This window comes from Poeciliopsis prolifica, unplaced genomic scaffold, assembly GCF_027474105.1.
Source record: "Poeciliopsis prolifica strain line A6 unplaced genomic scaffold, Auburn_PproV2 SCAFFOLD202, whole genome shotgun sequence".
Taxonomy (NCBI): Eukaryota; Metazoa; Chordata; class Actinopteri; order Cyprinodontiformes; family Poeciliidae; genus Poeciliopsis; species Poeciliopsis prolifica.
The window spans coordinates 95,426-108,876 of record NW_026562577.1 but is presented as its reverse complement, the minus strand read 5'-3'; the positions used below and the strand labels follow the sequence as shown (position 1 = coordinate 108,876).

The following is a 13,451-nucleotide window of genomic DNA, read 5'->3' as shown; positions in this document are numbered from 1 at the left end:
CCCCATGCTGCCCTATGTTGCCCCATGTCGCTGTGTGTTGCCCCATGCTGCCCTATGTTGCCCCATGTCGCTGTGTGTTGCCCCATGCTGCCCTATGTTGCCCCATGTCGCTGTGTGTTGCCCCATGTCGCTGTGTGTTGCCCCATGCTGCCCTATGTTGCCCCATGCTGCCCTATGTTGCCCCATGTCGCTGTGTGTTGCCCCATGCTGCCCTATGTTGCCCCATGTCGCTATGAGTTGCCCCATGTCGCTGTGTGTTGCCCCATGCTGCCCTATGTTGCCCCATGTCGCCGTGAGTTGCCCCTTATTGCCCCATGCTGCCCTATGTTGCCCCATGTCGCCGTGAGTTGCCCCTTGTTGCCCCATGCTGCCCTATGTTGCCCCATGTCGCTGTGTGTTGCCCCATGCTGCCCTATGTTGCCCCATGTCGCTGTGTGTTGCCCCATGCTGCCCTATGTTGCCCCATGCTGCCCTATGTTGCCCCATGTCGCTGTGTTGCCCCATGCTGCCCTATGTTGCCCCATGTCGCTATGAGTTGCCCCATGTCGCTGTGTTGCCCCATGCTGCCCTATGTTGCCCCATGCTGCCCTATGTTGCCCCATGCTGCCCTATGTTGCCCCATGTCGCTATGAGTTGCCCCATGTTGCTGTGTGTTGCCCCATGCTGCCCTATGTTGCCCCATGTCGCTGTGTGTTGCCCCATGCTGCCCTATGTTGCCCCATGCTGCCCTATGTTGCCCCATGTCGCTATGAGTTGCCCCATGTTGCTGTGTTGCCCCATGCTGCCCTATGTTGCCCCATGTCGCTGTGTGTTGCCCCATGCTGCCCTATGTTGCCCCAAGCTGCCCTATGTTGCCCCATGTCGCTGTGTGTTGCCCCATGCTGCCCTATGTTGCCCCATGCTGCCCTATGTTGCCCCATGTCGCTGTGTGTTGCCCCATGCTGCCCTATGTTGCCCCATGTCGCTATGAGTTGCCCCATGTCGCTGTGTTGCCCCATGCTGCCCTATGTTACCCCATGCTGCCCTATGTTGCCCCATGTCGCTGTGTGTTGCCCCATGCTGCCCTATGTTGCCCCATGCTGCCCTATGTTGCCCCATCTCGCTGTGTGTTGCCCCATGCTGCCCTATGTTGCCCCATGCTGCCCTATGTTGCCCCATGTCGCTATGAGTTGCCCCATGTTGCTGTGTGTTGCCCCATGCTGCCCTATGTTGCCCCATGTCGCTGTGTGTTGCCCCATGCTGCCCTATGTTGCCCCAAGCTGCCCTATGTTGCCCCATGTCGCTGTGTGTTGCCCCATGCTGCCCTATGTTGCCCCAAGCTGCCCTATGTTGCCCCATGTCGCTGTGTGTTGCCCCATGCTGCCCTATGTTGCCCCATGCTGCCCTATGTTGCCCCATGTCGCTGTGTGTTGCCCCATGCTGCCCTATGTTACCCCATGCTGCCCTATGTTGCCCCATGTCGCTGTGTGTTGCCCCATGCTGCCCTATGTTGCCCCATGTCGCTATGAATTGCCCCATGTCGCTGTGTGTTGCCCCATGCTGATCTATGTTGCCCCGTGCTGCCCTATGTTGCCCCATGTCGCTATGAGTTGCCCCATGTCGCTGTGTGTTGCCCCATGCTGCCCTATGTTGCCCCATGTCGCTGTGTGTTGCCCCATGCTGCCCTATGTTGCCCCATGTCGCTGTGTGTTGCCCCATGCTGCCCTATGTTGCCCCATGCTGCCCTATGTTGCCCCATGTCGCTGTGTGTTGCCCCATGCTGCCCTATGTTGCCCCATGTCGCCGTGAGTTGCCCCTTGTTGCCCCATGCTGCCCTATGTTGCCCCATGTCGCCGTGAGTTGCCCCTTGTTGCCCCTGCTGCAGCAGCAGGTCGATACTGTCTCCATTAGCTCGCCCCTCTCTCTCCGGTTCCTCTTTCTGTCGTTTCTCCTCAGATTCTGCTGACGCTTTAACGTCTCGCATTATAAATTATGGGCATCAAATGCTGCTGTGATCTCTGCGTTTCTCCTTCTGCCATCAAACTCGTTTGGAGGCTTCCATCCTCCCATCTCACTGGGGAAGCGCTTCCTCCAGCCGCCAGCAGGTGGCGCCGCGCCGACTCTGAACGGAACAGAAGTAAAACCAATTAAAGATGGCTTCCGTCCTTTACTCAGCTGAGAGCAGCAACACGTTAGCATTTCGTTAATCTAGTTAAAGGAGAAACTTTGTGCTGCGATGACGTCGGGGACGGCAAGGCCCACTTTGGGAGGCCTTGAGTTCTCGACGCGGGTTCGATTCCCGGACCCAACGATATTTGCCGCATGTCTTCCCCCCTGTTCTTGCCACTTCCTGTCAGCTGACTTTAGACCGCAAAGGAGAAACGATGACACAGCAAAAATAGTTACCGAGGTGAATGCTACAGAGGTGAACGTGTGAATGCTAGAGGTGAACGTGTGAATGCTAGAGGTGAACGTGTGAATGCTAGAGGTGAACGTGTGAATGCTAGAGGTGAACGTGTGAATGCTAGAGGTGAATGTGTGAATGCTACAGAGGTGAACGTGTGAATGCTAGAGATGAACGTGTGAATGCTAGAGGTGAATGTGTGAATGCTAGAGGTGAATGTGTGAATGCTACAGAGGTGAACGTGTGAATGCTAGAGGTGAACGTGTGAATGCTACAGAGGTGAACGTGTGAATGCTAGAGGTGAACGTGTGAATGCTACAGAGGTGAACGTGTGAATGCTAGAGGTGAACGTGTGAATGCTAGAGGTGAACGTGTGAATGCTACAGAGGTGAACGTGTAAATGCTAGAGGTGAACGTGTGAATGCTAGAGGTGAACGTGTGAATGCTAGAGGTGAACGTGTGAATGCTAGAGGTGAACGTGTGAATGCTACAGAGGTGAACGTGTGAATGCTAGAGGTGAACGTGTGAATGCTAGAGGTGAACGTGTGAATGCTAGAGGTGAACGTGTGAATGCTACAGAGGTGAACGTGTGAATGCTAGAGGTGAATGTGTGAATGCTACAGAGGTGAACGTGTGAATGCTAGAGGTGAACGTGTGAATGCTACAGAGGTGAACGTGTGAATGCTAGAGGTGAACGTGTGAATGCTACAGAGGTGAACGTGTAAATGCTAGAGGTGAACGTGTGAATGCTACAGAGGTGAACGTGTGAATGCTAGAGGTGAACGTGTAAATGCTAGAGGTGAACGTGTGAATGCTAGAGGTGAAAGTGTGAATGCTACAGAGGTGAACGTGTGAATGCTAGAGGTGAACGTGTGAATGCTAGAGGTGAACGTGTAAATGCTAGAGGTGAACGTGTGAATGCTACAGAGGTGAACGTGTGAATGCTAGAGGTGAACGTGTGAATGCTAGAGGTGAACGTGTGAATGCTAGAGGTGAACGTGTGAATGCTACAGAGGTGAACGTGTGAATGCTAGAGGTGAACGTGTGAATGCTAGAGGTGAACGTGTGAATGCTACAGAGGTGAACGTGTAAATGCTAGAGGTGAACGTGTGAATGCTAGAGGTGAACGTGTGAATGCTAGAGGTGAACGTGTGAATGCTACAGAGGTGAACGTGTGAATGCTAGAGGTGAACGTGTGAATGCTAGAGGTGAACGTGTGAATGCTAGAGGTGAACGTGTGAATGCTACAGAGGTGAACGTGTGAATGCTAGAGGTGAACGTGTGAATGCTAGAGGTGAACGTGTAAATGCTAGAGGTGAACGTGTGAATGCTAGAGGTGAACGTGTGAATGCTAGAGGTGAACGTGTGAATGCTACAGAGGTGAACATGTGAATGCTAGAGGTGAACGTGTGAATGCTAGAGGTGAACATGTAAATGCTAGAGGTGAACGTGTGAATGCTAGAGGTGAACATGTGAATGCTAGAGGTGAACGTGTGAATGCTAGAGGTGAACATGTAAATGCTAGAGGTGAACGTGTGAATGCTAGAGGTGAACGTGTGAATGCTAGAGGTGAACGTGTAAATGCTAGAGGTGAACGTGTGAATGCTACAGAGGTGAACGTGTGAATGCTAGAGGTGAACGTGTGAATGCTAGAGGTGAACGTGTGAATGCTAGAGGTGAACGTGTGAATGCTAGAGGTGAACGTGTGAATGCTAGAGGTGAACGTGTGAATGCTACAGAGGTGAACGTGTGAATGCTAGAGGTGAATGTGTGAATGCTACAGAGGTGAACGTGTGAATGCTAGAGGTGAATGTGTGAATGCTAGAGGTGAACGTGTGAATGCTAGAGGTGAACGTGTAAATGCTAGAGGTGAACGTGTAAATGCTAGAGGTGAACGTGTGAATGCTACAGAGGTGAATGTGTGAATGCTACAGAGGTGAACGTGTGAATGCTAGAGGTGAATGTGTGAATGCTAGAGGTGAATGTGTGAATGCTACAGAGGTGAACGTGTGAATGCTAGAGGTGAATGTGTGAATGCTACAGAGGTGAACGTGTAAATGCTAGAGGTGAACGTGTGAATGCTACAGAGGTGAACGTGTGAATGCTACAGAGGTGAACGTGTGAATGCTAGAGGTGAATGTGTGAATGCTACAGAGGTGAACGTGTAAATGCTAGAGGTGAACGTGTGAATGCTAGAGGTGAACGTGTGAATGCTAGAGGTGAACGTGTGAATGCTAGAGGTGAACGTGTAAATGCTAGAGGTGAACGTGTGAATGCTAGAGGTGAACGTGTAAATGCTAGAGGTGAACGTGTAAATGCTAGAGGTGAACGTGTGAATGCTACAGAGGTGAACGTGTGAATGCTAGAGGTGAATGTGTGAATGCTACAGAGGTGAACGTGTGAATGCTAGAGGTGAATGTGTGAATGCTAGAGGTGAATGTGTGAATGCTACAGAGGTGAACGTGTGAATGCTAGAGGTGAATGTGTGAATGCTACAGAGGTGAACGTGTAAATGCTAGAGGTGAACGTGTGAATGCTACAGAGGTGAACGTGTGAATGCTAGAGGTGAACGTGTGAATGCTACAGAGGTGAACGTGTGAATGCTAGAGGTGAATGTGTGAATGCTACAGAGGTGAACGTGTAAATGCTAGAGGTGAACGTGTGAATGCTAGAGGTGAACGTGTGAATGCTAGAGGTGAACGTGTGAATGCTACAGAGGTAGCAGCAATAAATGGTAAATATGGAGTTAAAATCATCCCAAACTAGAAACATGAACCATTTAATGTGAGATCAGTTTTTAGAGCATTTCTTAAGATGATCGTTTTCAATAAATTTCTGATCACCATGAACAGATCCCTGATCCTCAGGAGTTGCGATTCTGCGTGAATCGGTTGATTCTGCATGTTTAGATCCGGCGTGTTAAAGAGAAGAGGAGCTGAAGGTGCAGGTGGAGGATGGAGTGTGGATGTGGTGTAATGGATGGAGAACTGCCCCCCCTGCTGCCCCTCCTGCCCCCGTGGTCTGTGGAGTGAGTAATAGAGGCCGAAATTTCATTTTGCAAGTGGCTGATTTAATGATCCAAAGGGTAATTAATGGCCTGATTATCTTAATGTTAAATATGGCCAGCAGCAATTACGCTGACCTCCTGTCTGTCATTGCTGCCCCCCCTTACTGCCCCCTGCTGCCCCCACCCTCCCGCCGCCCCCCAATTAGGAGGAGGAGACGGATGGAGAGACCAACACCTTTATTTGTGAAGGAATCGTCTGGGCTGAGCTGGAGGGAAGCGAGCGGCTCGGTGTGGACCGACACCAGCCGCGCCAGCTCCGCCGCGCCGCGGGGGCCCAATGGGCCCAGGGGGCGGAGCTTATGAGATTCGGGGCTTCCTGTTGGGCTTCAGCCTCCAAAAGACCAAGCCGTCCTCTAAATGGTGCCATTAACCCCCGGCAGCCCGCGGTCAGCCGTCATCGCCTCGGCTGGCGCGCGCGCCGCCCGCCGCGCCGCTCCTGATGGCGGCTGATGGCGGCGCTCTGGGGGCTGCTAAGTTTGGCCCTGACCCGGTGGGGGAGCAGCGCCTCCCTCAGCTGCTGCTCATCGGTTTAATGAGGTGTCCTGCGCCGGCTCCGCGGGCCTGGATGGTTGACACCGTGTTAGCGGACCAAGCCGACCGGCAGCGACAGCGCCCCCTGGACACACCCTCCTGCTGCGACCTCTGACCTCTAGAGAGGGTCGACAGCCGCTGGTTCAGGCTGGTCCATTTCTTCAGCCGCTGGAGAAAAATCCGGTTAATTTTGGAAACTGAAAGATGAATGTTGAAGCTTCCTGCAGGCCTAGTTCTGTTGCTTCTGACCCGGTTCTGACCCGGTTCTACGGTCCTGGTATTTGCTCGCTCCTGGTCCGCATCTAAAGCTGAAGCACAATCTGATTGTTCAGTTCATCTGTTTGTTGTTTGCTCACCGTTTGTGGTTGGGCTAAAAGGACTTTATGCTAGGCTACAGTAGCATCTGAAAGGTAGCAGCTAATGCTAACGCTAACGTTACCTAAATGAAGAAGCTCCTGAAACTCTGGAGAGATGAAGGTTTGTCTCATCTGAAGGTTGAAGATTAAACCTGTAAATGTTGATTTATTCTGTAATTTAGCAGCAGGAAAATGTTTTGATCTGTAAAGTTTCTGCTTGAGTCGATTTGTAGTTTGTGATTAATGAATCTCTGCTTCTTGCTCTGTCTCCTGATGACTCGGTCTGTGTGTCGTTTGGACCGCTGGTTCTGGTCTCATTGATTATTGGCTGCTATTATCAGCAGGCAGCAGATCCTGAACCAATCGATCGCTGCGGTCAGAACCAATCAATCATGGGACGGTGTCTCTGGTTCCGATCTGAACCGTCAGCGGTCCGGCTCGGTTCCGCTCGCTCAGCCGCTCTGTCTGGGGTCGGCCGCGGGGCGTTCAGGTGCCGCTCCGACAGCAGAGAAACGAGCAGTGGGCTGAAGGATGGCGGCGCGGAGCGATGCTCCACCGTTTAACGGCGCGCGGCGCTTGACGAATTCCCGGCCAGTAATAATTCAGCAGCAGGTCTGCGGCGCTGGGGTGGGGGGTTCCGGGGGGCCCGGGGGGCCCGGGGCCCGTTAAGGGAGCAGATCCGTCTTGTTCGCTGCGCTCCGTCTGAAAAGGCTAACAGATTTAAAATTAGACCCGGGGCTTTTCATCTGAGCCGGGGGGCAGCTGCGGCCGACACGACGGCACGATTGGGCCCAGGGGACCAGATGGGGCAGGGGGCCCCGCATCACTGAATAATTGCCCCCCAGGGTCAGGGGTAATGGTGTCTGGGGGCAGATCCGACTCAGATCCTCATAAAACCAACTCAGATCAGTTGGGAAGGACAAGATGAGACACGAGTCACATGACATGGAACCAGAACCTTCTGCAGGGTCCACATGCACCAAAGACGGACTTCCTGTTCAGATGGATGAACTTCCTGCTACACAAAGCTGATTTTTCCTGCGTTAAACGGACCCGTCCTGTGGGACCCGAGCCAGTCTGCAGGCGGCGGACGATCAGGATGTTTCCAGTGGGAAGCAGTTCTGAGTGACACGTCAGCATCAACGCTCTGCGGGAGAAATGACTTTCAGACTGGGTCCCCGGCCCGTTGCCCCCGGCCCGTTGCCCCCGGCCCGTTGCCCCCCACCCCGCGGTCTGTCGGTCGGTGGCTCCCGCCCCTGGTCCTCCGCTCCTCCAGCTGCAGCGCTGAGGAATAATTGGCTCCTTGGTTTTAATTCATCTGTAAAGGAGGCTTGATTAGATTAGTCCTAATGGACGTTATTTTGTACATGGCTGCCCCGCTGCCCCCCCTGCCCCCCTCGCCTAACAAGCCTCCAATTTACTGTTGACATTAAGCGGCGACTCGAGCCAATCAGCGGCTCATTCATCGCCTGTCATGGCGGCCAGGTTATGCTAATGCGGACTAAAAGCACAAACTAAAAGCGCGTTCTTTATGCCTGAGTCATCAGATTACCCCCCCCCCCAGCCTTCCTCTAATAATGAAGAAATAAATAACCCCCCTGCCCCCGGCTCAGTCAGCAGCAGGACGGCCGCCGTGGGCGCTGATGTGTTTGGACTGAATGGGTTCACGGCGAGCCGCTGGTGAACCCTCAGCTGATCCCACCGCCACGGAAAAGATGGCCGACCGCAGGACGGAGGCCTAGAGGAGACACACCCAGCTGTTTGGGAGTCCAGATTATCTGGAGGTTCCTGCAGTCAGACTAAAGGAAATGCTGAAAACGTTCGGATGGTTTGATACCTGACAATAATAACGATAATTATAATATCTACTGCCGTCAATACATCAGCCACTGCATCATTTTAATACAGTTATAGTGATAATAAACTCTTTGTTTTTCTAACTGTCTCTAATAAAACATGTATTGATACTCAAACTAGACCTGAGTTTATATATTTCTAATAAATGTATTCAAATCGTCAGTTTCCAGATGAATAAAAATACTTTTATAAAATAGATATGAAATGTTAGCGCTCTGTTAGCATTCAGTTAGTGCTCTGTTAGCACTCTGCTAGCATTCTGTTAGCGTTCAGTTAGTGCTCTGTTAGCACTCTGCTAGCATTCTGTTAGCACTCTGTTAGCATTCAGTTAGTGCTCTGTTAGCACTCTGTTAGCATTCTGTTAGCACTCTGTTAGCATTCAGTTAGTGCTCTGTTAGCATTCTGTTAGCACTCTGCTAGCGTTCAGTTAGTGCTCTGTTAGCATTTGGTTAGCGCTCTGTTAGCATTCGATTAGCATTTTTTAGTGCTGTGTTAGCACTCTGCTAGCGTTCAGTTAGTGCTCTGTTAGCTTTCAGTTAGTGCTCTGTTAGCATTCTGTTAGCACTCTGTTAACGTTCAGTTAGTGCTCTGTTAGCATTTGGTTAGCGCTCTGTTAGCATTCGGTTAGCATTCTGTTGAGCTCTGTTAGCGTTCTGTTAGCATTCGGTTAGCGTTTTGTTAGTGCTCTGTTAGCGTTCTGTTAGCATTCGGTTAGCATTCTGTTGAGCTCTGTTAGCGTTCTGTTAGTATTCGGTTAGCATTCTGTTGAGCTCTGTTAGCGTTCTGTTAGCATTCGGTTAGCATTCTGTTGAGCTCTGTTAGCGTTCTGTTAGCATTCGGTTAGCATTCTGTTGAGCTCTGTTAGCAGATCTTCTGTAAATGTCTACTTGTGTCAGTCCTGAAGAAGAGCTGCAGGTTCTGAGGAGGTTTGGGTTCCCTGTGTTTGGGATCATTGAGGACGTGTTCCCAGTGTTCCTCCTGGTCCCTCAGGACGCTCTGTGACATGTAGTTAATTACCAGAGGAGGTGTCTCCTACATCCTGCCCCCCGCCGCTCGGTTCCTCTTTAGTATCCGTGCAGCATCAGTGGAGCGTCTCGTTTCAGCTCAGGGATCGGCTTCCCGTCGCTCCGGCCCGTTCCTCCTCCTCCTCCTCCTCCTCCTCTCTTCCTTACCTCATCTGCATGGTGGCAGCTCTGTAACCCCTGGTCTCCTGCGCCGGCCTCTTTTTAATTATCTGAGCCCATCGGAGGGCGGCTAACGACCCGCTAATTGATTTCAGCCTCTCTCTCCCGGCTCCTGGTGAAGGTGGAGCCAGTCGGCGGGCCTCACCTCTTCTGGCAGGGATTCATCTTTAAAGCACATTAGGTCAGGCAGTTAGCTGATGCTCCATCTATCCGGCTATTAATCTATTAATTAGAGGGCTAATTAGGCCAGAAGAGCAGCCTGACACCGTGTCACTCTGGACCCGCTGCACCGCTCATTACCTCCCACTGCCTCCACCGGGAGCTAATGGAGGCTCATCCGTCTGCCTCCCTCTGCAGGAACCAGAACCAGAACCGCCGGAGAGCGGAGCAGGGACGGGTCGCCGGGTCCGACTGTGGGTTCCATCTGGACCTGTCTGGGTTTTAGAAAAGTTCAGATCATTCCCAAACATGCACTGTGAAGCAAAAACTAATGAAATGATCCGTTAATCTGAAGAATCAATCGATCATCAAAGATTAGTCATTGATTGGATAACGAGAAAACAGGAGCGACAGAAAAATATCATGATTCATAATAAAACATCAGCACTAAAAAACTCTGGTTCTGGTCCCAGTCCTGGTTCTGGTCCAAAGAGTTTTTATTCCTCAGGTTTAATGGCAGCAGATCTTTAGTGTCTAATTCATTCATTTTAATTTCAGATGATATCTGATCTTTTCTGCTCAATTGGTTTATTTTCTGCTTTTCTTTGGATTCTTATGTTGCTCTGATGTTTTATTTCCTCGTTTTGTCTCGTTGTTGATCCTCTAGTTTTAGTGGCTCTGTCTGTGCTGACCAGTCTGGATTTAATCCATATGTCCTAGTCAAAGTATTTTCTCTGAAGCATTGTTAGTGGATACTGATTCTGTTGCTGCGACTCGCTGACTTTGGCTCTGGTTGTCGGTTCAACGCCCTTAGGAAGGCAGACAAAGCAGCTGTGGGGCACACACACTGACACACACACTGACACACACACACACAGACACACACATGACACACACAGACACACACACACTGACACACACACTGACACACACGTTGGAGCTCAAACAACAGGCAGGAAGTCAGAGATGCTCAGTGGGCCCAGCGCGGCGCCCTGAGGAACGCCAAACAGAACCAGAGCTGATGAAGCTGTCAGTCAACAGGTCAAAGGTCAAAGGCTTCAGTGACTGGAGAATCCACTTTAATCCCAGTTTAATCTGGAAGTTTCTTTTGTCTGTTGTGTTTTTCTTCTGGCTCTTGTAGCTTTGTGGGAACTTTTAGTTTTTAGTTCAGAATTTTCTCAGGTTTCTGTTGATTTTGATGGTTTTATTGAAACGTTCAGATGAATCTGATCTGTAACAGCAGCAGAACCAGCAGCAGCCGTGCTGCTACAGACCCACTGCAGCTCACACACACAGCACCTCCCCTCTGGGCTGCACAGGCTGACATATTTGCATTGTGTGTGTGTGTGTGTGTGTGTGTGTGTGTGTGTGTGTGTGTGTGTGTGTGTGTTTTCCTGTCACAAGCGATCTCACCGGGACTCGTGTTTAATTATCTACCCAGCATGCCTTGGTGCTGAAAACACAGCATTTCCTCTAATGGGATGTGAAAAGGGACACACACACAGAGATTAACACACCCTGTGTGTGTGTGTGTGTGTGTGTGTGTGTGCTTCAAACACGTTAACACACACACACACACACTCTTGGTGCGGTTAATTAGTGCAATTAGCCTCTCCAGTGTCCAGAGCTGTGTTTTCAGGAGTCGTTAACTCGAGACGGAGACTCGCTGTTTACTAAATACACGCCTGAAGTTCACACACACACACACACACACACGCACACACACACGCATACACACACACACACACACACACACACACACACACACACACAGGCCGATTACATCACAGTGATGCTAATGTACATTAAATGTGTTAGGAATATTCAGTAACGGTTGTAAAAACCAAACCATCAGAACAAGACGAGGTTCAGCTTCAAGATGGCTGAAAACCCATCAGATCATCAATATCCATGATTATTGAGTAGATTTAGCGTTAAACATCTCAACCGCCGTCAGTCTGCTGACGTTTCCTGTCTTGTTTCTTTATTTTAAAGTTGAAACTGCTGCTGCGCAACGTACTCAGAGGGCTGTTGCTAGGCATCCCACAGCTAGCTCTGTTAGCCCTGTCGTGGTGAGCAGTCCCTCCTCTGCCTACATCCCCCAGAATGCTGTGTGGTTCTTGATTTCTCAGTGTAATTATTTCCATGGTGACCTGTAGGGTTATTGGTGTTTGATGTTTCTGGACGCCTGGCGGATCTTAGCGACTCCAGAGGACGAAGGCCTGCGTCTCCTGGTCCCACAGCCTCACACCTCCTCCCAGAGTCCTGCTGGGAGGACACACACACAGAGACACACAGAGACACAGAGAGAGACACACAGAGACACAGAGAGACACACAGAGACACAGAGAGACACACAGAGACACAGAGAGACACACAGAGACACAGAGAGACACACAGAGACACACACACACAGAGACACAGAGACACACACAGAGACACAGAGAGACACACACAGAGACACACAGAGACACAGACACAGAGACACACACAGAGACACAGAGAGACACACAGAGACACACAGAGACACACACAGAGACACACACAGAGACACACAGAGACACACACAGAGACACACAGAGACACACACAGAGACACACACAGAGACACACACAGAGACACAGAGACACACACAGAGACACACAGAGAGACACAGACACAGAGAGACACAGAGACACACAGAGACACACAGAGACACACTCTCTCTCTCTCTCTCTCTCTCTCCGGGACGCCTCCAGGCTTTGTCCGCGGGCTTTGGGCCGTGGTCGGAGCCAGCCTCTCTGGGTCGGGGCAGGAAGGAGGAACCTGGGGACATTCCGCCATGCTAGGCGCCTCCTTGCCCCCCCACTTGCCCCTGCTGCCCCTGTGTTGCCCCCAGCAGGCGCTGGTATCCAGGAAGAGAGCTAATGAGGTCCAGAGCCGTTCCCACACCGATCCATCGGGTCTCAGGAACGGTTTCAGAGAGGAATCTGCCATCGGTACCAAACGTTAGCGGGCCGAGCCGCCCAGTTTACAGTCACTCTGCTGTGGATTGGACTCGATTCAAAACATTCTTGCCTAAACACTACGGAGGGAATGACCTTTGACCTGACCCTCCACATGGAGCATTCAGCTTCTACGCTCCACAGATCTGGATCAAACTTCCACTGAAACCCTGACTTCCTGTTTGATGTTTTAGGGATATTTGGTCTGTCTCATCTCTCATGTCTGGTGGTGTTGAGGCATTCTGATGATCTGTGATGTCACGTCCTGTCTCCAGGGAGGAGCGTGAGCGATGGATCCGGGCCAAGTATGAGCAGCGTCTGTTTGTGGCGGCGCTGCCCGGCGCCGACCCGCCTCTGGGCCAGCAGCTGCTCCGCGCGGCGGCGGAGGAGGACCTGCGCGGCGTGGTGCAGCTGCTGGCCCACGCCTCCCGCCAGCAGGTCAACGACACGTCGGGCGACGGCTGCTCGCCGCTGCACCTGGCCGCGCACAAGGGCAACGTGGTTCTGCTGCAGCTGCTGGTCTGGGTAAGCCTCCTCGGGCCGGGCCGGGCCGAGCCGGGCCGACCGGTCTGACCCGTTCCGCTGTCTCCGCAGTACGGCGCCGACCTGACGGCGAGGGACGCCCACGGGAACAGCCCCATGGCGTACGCGCGGCAGTCCGGCAGCCAGGAGTGCGTGGAGGTTCTGGCCCAGTACGGCGGCGCCGACGAGCGCTACGCCCTGATGACCACGCCCAACCGCGCCGCAACGCCAACCGCAACAACAGCTGCAGCAGCCTGGGCAGCAGCCTGGGCAGCAGCCTGGGCAGCGCCGCGCTCATCTGACCCAGAGCATGATGGGAAACGGGTCTCTTACCTCATCGGCCAATCAGAATCCAGGAACACAACACGACGAGAGGAGAACCCACCAGAACCAGGCCCGGTGGGACGG

At 52.1% G+C, this 13,451-nt stretch overlaps 1 pseudogene; it reads left to right on the top strand.

Annotated features, from left to right (window-relative positions):
- Positions 1 to 13,451, top strand: part of LOC129356861 (arf-GAP with GTPase, ANK repeat and PH domain-containing protein 1-like) — a 71,880-nt pseudogene extending 58,429 nt beyond the window's left edge.